General features: G+C 44.2%; 1 long non-coding RNA gene across 1 annotated transcript; it reads right to left on the bottom strand.

Annotated features, from left to right (window-relative positions):
- Positions 1-671: 671 nt before the first annotated feature.
- Positions 672-6,601, bottom strand: LOC308626339. The gene is made up of 3 exons (XR_014017230.1): positions 6,530-6,601; positions 3,586-3,661; positions 672-716 (listed from the first exon to the last, which is right to left on the bottom strand). It is a non-coding gene; the product is annotated as an uncharacterized lncRNA (long non-coding RNA).
- Positions 6,602-7,366: the final 765 nt, after the last annotated feature.

The following is a 7,366-nucleotide window of genomic DNA, read 5'->3' as shown; positions in this document are numbered from 1 at the left end:
ACATAACTCATAATAACCTGCTGTATAAAAAAATAAATAAAATTAAATTTCAAAATTTTAAAAAATAAAATTTAAAAATAAAACAGAAAAATTTCTTCCCTTCACACAGATGTATTTATATGAATGAATTATTTCCATGCTTATATCTATAAATACATAAAAGAGGAATAAAATCTAAAGAACCATAAAAGAAAGAAAAAAAAGACACCTGAACCCACCAGTTTTACAGAGGAAAACCCTATCAGGGCACTTGCTCCAGCGGTAAACAATTCTGAAATTGGTCAGAGGTGGGGAATCATCTCCCATACAGCCAGCAACCCAACCCCACACATGGAGCATCCTCATTGCAAAGCTGGGGGACGCTGCCGAGGCATCTGTGAGTAAACGTGAGCTGAGCCCCAGGCCAGCTGCTGCTGAACTGTTCCCACCCTTCCCAGGTAAAACACCTGAATATGTACAAGGGCTTGAAAGCCTAGAGGAAGGGCCGTGGAGCCACACCAGTGACAGCACTCAGGACAACTTGGTGCCTGCAGGCCAGCCAGGATGGTCCTGGCACCTGGCACTCTTCCGGAAGCTTTCCATTGCCCTGCCTGAGATACCCCTCCTGTCCCGGACCCCACTGCTTTTTTTCCTTCCTCACCTCTGTCCGGAGAGAAATTCCAGCAGAAGGTATGGGCGACACATCCTCTTCTTTACACGTGGCATGTTGGCAACTCCTGCAGAAAGTCCAGCACAGCCCCACTCACACCGGGCCACCTACAAAGCCGTGGCCCCTCACTCCCTCCCACCAGCACAGCCCCGAGACAGCTGACGTGGCAGAGAATATGGAGTCAGGCACAGCTTCAGGGTCTATTGCTGCCTTGAGCGCTGTTTATATTGACCTCAACCAGGCACACCTGGGGAGGGCCGGCCGGCAGGGTCAGGCTGCCCCGGTCAGCTAATCCTCAACCCTCAGGGAATCACATTGTTGAAAATGGACCTCGCTAAGGCAGAATAGATGCTAAGGAAATAAAGGACACAATGCCATTTGCAGCACCGTAGATGAGGCTAAAGGTAATCACGTGACTTGTAGTAAGTCAGAAAGTGAAAGACACATATCCTATCATATCACTTATAGGTGTTACCTAAAAATGGATACCAGGGCAGATATTTCCACGGAGAAGGGCAATCACAGATTCATTAAACAAACTTATGGTTCACCAATGGAAAGTTGTGAAGATTGGTTTCATTACGATATTGGGGTTAACAGACATATACAAACACAGGTGACATATATAAGCACCAAAGACCTACGGAATACCAAGAGAAGACTACTCAACATTCTGTCATAACGTACATGGGAAAAGGATCCCAAGAAGAACAGACATATGTATATGTGTAAAAGAACCACATCTTGCACACCTACAACATGCCAAACATTGTAATCAAACTTGCTGTAATAAAAAAAATAAAAAATTAAATTAAAAACACGAACAAGAAGTAGTGAGACAAACTTGAGGGGCTTTCTCCTCGCACATTCCATTCTAAATTCCAATCTAGAACCCGACTTCCATTGAGGCTCTGTTGCCCTAGTAACCAGATTTGGTAAGGGAGAACTGCTGTCACCTTGAGGCCGTTTCACACAACAGCAGCTTTTATCCCAGCGCTAATGATCAGTTGATATTCAAAATCATTGCAGGCCTGTAAATGACACCAGCCCTGAAAACAAATCCTGGGGTCACATAGCGACCAAAAAATTCAAAGGACGTCCATATTACAAAACGACCGTTTCAAAAGGCATATTTTACGCACATTAGTGTTCTGCTTCTTTTTCTTTCTTTCTATTTTTTGTTAAAAAACGGGACTGGAAAAATGCATCCCTCAGAATGGGCAAAAATAGTTGCAAAGGAATCAATGGACAAAGGTTTAATCTCCAATATATATAAACAGCTCATGGAGCTTCATATTAAAAAACAAACAACCCAATACAAAATGGGCAGATTATCTAAAGAGACGTTTCTTCATAGAAGACACAGAGATGGCCAAGACACACATGAAAAGCTGCTCAACATCACTAATTATTAGAGAAATTCAAATCAAAACTACAATGCGGTATCACCTCACACGTGCTAGATTCGGCATCATCAGAAAATATACAAACAACAAATTCTGGGGAAGGTGTGGACAAAAGGATCCCTCTTCCACTATTGCTGGGCATGTAAATTGATACAGTCACTATGGAGAACAGTATGGAGTTTCCTTAAAAAAACTAGAAATAGAATTACCATATGATCCAGCAATCCCACTTCTGGGCATATACCCAGAGAATACCATAAATCCAAAAGGCACATTTCAGGCTTCCCTGGTTGCGCAGTCGTTGAGAGTCCGCCTGCTGATGCAGGGGACACGGGTTCGTGCCCCGATCCCGGAAGATCCCACATGCCGCACAGCGGCTGGGCCCGCGAGCCATGGCCGAGGAGCCTGTGTGTCCGGAGCCTGTGCTCCACAACGGGAGAGGCCAGAGCAGGGAGAGGCTCGCGTACAGAAAAAAAAAAAAAAAGGAACATTCACCACAATGGTCATTGCAGCACTATTTACAATAGCCAGGTAATGGAAGCAACCTAAATGCCCACAGACAGACGAATGGAAAAACATGTGGTACATATATAAAATGGAATATTACTCAGCCATATAAAGGAGTGAAACTGGGTCATTTGTAGAGACGTCGATGGATCTAGAGACTGTCATACAGAATGAAGTAAGTCAGAAAGAGAAAAACAAATATTGTATATTAAGGCATATATGCGGTACCTAGAAAAAATGGTACAGATGAACTGGTTTGCAGGGAAGAAATAGAGACACAGAGGTAGAGAACAAACGTATGGACACCAAGTGTGGGAAGCCATGGGGTCGTGGTGGTGGGATGAGTTGGGAGATTGGGATTGACCTGTATACATGTATATGCATAAAATACATAACTAATAATAACCTGCTGTATAAAAAAATACATAAAATTAAATTACAAAATTTTAAAAAATAAAATTTAAAAATAAAACAGAAAAAAGTTCTTCCCTTCACACAGATGTATTTATATGAATGAATTATTTCCAGGCTTATATCTATAAATACATAAAAGAGGAATCAAATCTAACGAACCATAAAGAAAAAAAAAAACCTGAACCCACCAGTTTTACAGAGGAAAACCCTATCAGGGCACTTGCTTCAGCGGTAAACAATTCTGAAATTGGTCAGAGGTGGGGAATCATCTCCCATACAGCCAGCAACCCAACCCCACGCAAGGAGCGTCCTCATTGCAAAGCTGGGGGACCGTGCCGAGGCATCTGTGAGTAAACGTGAGCTGAGCCCCAGGCCAGCTGCTGCTGAACTGTTCCCACCCTTCCCAGGTAAAACACCTGAATATGTACAAGGGCTTGAAAGCCTAGAGGAAGGGCCGAGGAGCCACACCAGCGACAGCACGCAGGCCAACTTGGTGCCTGTAGGCCAGCCAGGTTGGTCCTGGCCCCGGGCGCTCTTCTGGAAGCTTTCCATTGCCCTGCCTGAGATACCCCTCCTGTCCCGGCCCCCACTGCTTTTTTCCTTCCTCACCTCTGTCCGGAGAGAAATTCCAGCGGAAGGTATGGGCGACACATCCTCTTCTTTACAGGTGGCAGCCTGGCAACTCCTGCAGAAAGTCCAGGAGAGCCACACTCACACTGGGCCGCCCACAAAGCCGTGGCCCCTCACTCCCTCCCACAAGCACAGCCCCGAGACTGCTGACGGGGTACAGAATATGGAGTCAGGAACAGCTTCAGGGGCTATTGCTGCCTGCAGCGCTGTTTATATTGACCTCAATCAGGCACACCTGGGGAGGGCCGGCCGGCAGGGTCAGGCTGCCCCGGTCAGCTAATCCTCAACCCTCAGGGAATCACATTGTTGAAAATGGGCCTCGCTAAGGCAGAAGAGAAGCCAAGGAAATAAAGGACACAATGCCATTTGCAGCACCGTAGATGAGGCTAAAGGTAATCACGTGACTTGTAGTAAGTCAGAAAGTGAAAGACACATATCGTATCATATCACATATAGGTGTTACCTAAAAATGGATACCAGGGCAGATATTTCCACGGAGAAGGGCAATCACAGATTCATTAAACAAACTTATGGTTCACCAATGGAAATGTGTGAGGACTGGTTTCATTACGATATTGGGGTTAACAGACCTATACAAACACGGTGACATATATAATCACCAAAGACCTATGGAATACCAAGAGAAGACTTCTCAACATTCTGTCATAACGTACATGGGAAAAGGATCCCAGGAAGAACAGACATATGTATATGTGTAAAGGAACCACATCTTGCACACCTACAACAAGCTAAACATTGTAATCAAACTTGCTGTAATAAAAAATTTAAAAAATTAAATTAAAAACACGAACAAGAAGTAGTGAGACAAACTTGAGGGGCTTTCTCCTGGCACATTCCATTCTAAATTCCAATCTAGAACACGACTTCCATTGAGGCTCTGTTGCCCTAGTAACCAGAATTGGTAAGGGAGAACTGCTGCCACCTTGAGGCCGTTTCACACAACAGCAGCTTTTATCCCAGCGCTAAAGATCAGTTGATATTCAAAATCATTGCAGGCCTGTAAATGACACCTGCCCTGAAAACAAATCCTGGGGTCACATAGCGACCAAAAAATTCAAAGGACATCCATATTTCAAAACGACCGTTTCAAAAGGCATATTTTACGCACATTAGTGTTCTGCTTCTTTTTCTTTCTTTCTTTCTATTGTTAAAAAAACGGGAATGGAAAAAGGCCTCCCTCAGAATGGGCGAAAATAGTTGCAAACGAATCAATGGACAAAGGTTTAATCTCCAATATTTATAAACAGCTCATGCAGCTTAATATTAAAAAAACAAACAACCCAATACAAAAATGGCAGAAGATCTAAAGAGACGTTTCTTCAAAGAAGACACAGAGATGGCCAAGACGCACATGAAAAGCTGCTCAACATCACTAATTATTAGAGAAATGCAAATCAAAACTACAATGAGGTATCACCTCACACCTGCTAGAATCGGCATCATCAGAAAATCTACAAACAACAAATTCTGGGGAGGGTGTGGACAAAAGGATCCCTTTTCCACTCTTGGTGGGCATGTAAATTGATGCAGTCACTATGGAGAACAGTATGGAGTTTCTTTAAAGAAACTAGAAATAGAATTACCATATGATCCAGCAATCCCACTTCTGGGCATATACCCAGAGAAACCCATAAAACAAAAAGGCACATTCACCACAATGGTCATTGCAGCACTATTTACAATAGCCAGGTAATGGAAGCAACATAAATGCCCACAGACAGACAAATGGATAAAGATGTGGTACATATGTAAATGGAATATTACTCAGCCATACAAAGGCGTGAAACTGGGTCATTTGTAGAGATTTTGATGGATCTAGAGACTGTCATACAGAATGAAGTAAGTCAGAAAGAGAAAAACAAATATTGTATATTAAGGCATATATGTGGTACCTAGAAAAAATGGTACAGATGAACTGGTTTGCAGGGAAGAAATAGAGACACAGAGGTAGAGAACAAACGTATGGACACCAAGTGTGGGAAGCCATGGGGTGGTGGTGGTGGGATGAGTTGGGAGATTGGGATTGACCTGTATACATGTATATGCATAAAATACATAACTAATAATAACCTGCTGTATAAAAAAATATATAAAATTAAATTTCAAAATTTTAAAAAATAAAATTTAAAAATAAAACCGAGGGCCTCCCTGGTGGCGCAGTGTTTGAGAGTCTGCCTGCCGATTCAGGGGATACGGGTTCGTGGCCCGGTCTGGGAGGTTCCCATATGCCGCGGAGTGGCTGGGCCCGTGAGCCATGGCCGCTGAGCCTGCGCGTCCGGAGCCTGTGCTCCGCAACTGGTGAGGCCACAACAGTGAGAGGCCCGCATACAGCAAAATAATAAAAAATAAACCCGAAAAAAGTTCTTCCCTTCACACAGAAGTATTTATATGAATGAATTATTTCCATGCTTATATCTATAAATACATAAAAGAGGAATAAAATCTAACGAACCATAAAGAAAAAAAAAAACCTGAACCCACCAGTTTTACAGAGGAAAACCCTATCAGGGCACTTGCTCCAGCGGTAAACAATTCTGAAATTGGTCAGAGGTGGGGAAACATCTCCCATACAGCCAGCAACCCAACCCCACGCAAGGAGCGTCCTCATTGCAAAGCTGGGGGACCGTGTCGAGGCATCTGTGAGTAAACGTGAGCTGAGCCCCAGGCCAGCTGCTGCTGAACTGTTCCCACCCTTCCCAGGTAAAACACCTGAATATGTACAAGGGTTTGAAAGCCTAGAGGAAGGGCCGTGGAGCCACACCCGCAACAGCATGCAGGACAACTTGGTGCCTGCAGGCCAGCCAGGATGGTCCAGGCCCCAGGCGCTCTACTGGAAGCTTTCCATTGCCCTGCCTGAGATACCCCTCCTGTCCCGGGCCCCACTGCTTTTTTCCTTCCTCACCTCTGTCCTGAGAGAAATTCCAGCGGAAGGTATGGGCGATACATCGTCTTCTTTACAGGTGGCAGCCTGGCAACTCCTGCAGAAAGTCCAGCAGAGCACCACTCACACCGGGCCACCCACAAAGCCGTGGCCCCTCACTCCCTCCCACCAGCACAGCCCCGAGACTGCTGACGTGGCAGAGAATATGGAGTCAGGCACAGCTTCAGGGGCTATTGCTGCCTTCAGCGCTGTTTATATTGACCTCAACCAGGCACACCTGGGGAGGGCCGGCCGGCAGGGTCAGGCTGCCCCAGTCAGCTAATCCTCAACCCTCAGGGAATCACATTGTTGAAAATGGACCTCGCTAAGGCAGAATAGAAGCCAAGGAAATAAAGGACACAATGCCATTTGCAGCACCGTAGATGAGGCTAAAGGTAATCACGTGACATGCAGTAAGTCAGAAAGTGAGAGACACATATCGTATCATATCACATATAGGTGTTACCTAAAAATGGATACCAGGGCAGATATTTCCACGGAGAAGGGCAATCACAGATTCATTAAACAAACTTATAGTTCACCAATGGAAAGGTGTGAGGATTGGTTTCATTATGATATTGGGTTTAACAGACATATACAAACACAGGTGACATATATAATCACCAAAGACCTATGGAATACCAAGAGAAGACTTCTCAACATTCTGTCATAACGTACATGGGAAAAGGATCCCAGGAAGAACAGACATATTTATATGTGTAAAGGAACCACATCTTGCACACCTACAACAAGCTAAACATTGTAATCAAACTTGCTGTAATAAAAAAAAAATTAAATTAAAAACACGAACAAGAAGTA

The sequence above is a fragment of the Mesoplodon bidens genome, assembly GCF_964165515.1.
Source record: "Mesoplodon bidens genome assembly, chromosome: 12".
NCBI lineage: Eukaryota > Metazoa > Chordata > Mammalia > Artiodactyla > Ziphiidae > Mesoplodon > Mesoplodon bidens.
Note: the sequence above shows the minus strand (reverse complement) of the source record. Positions and strands in the feature narration are given on the sequence as shown.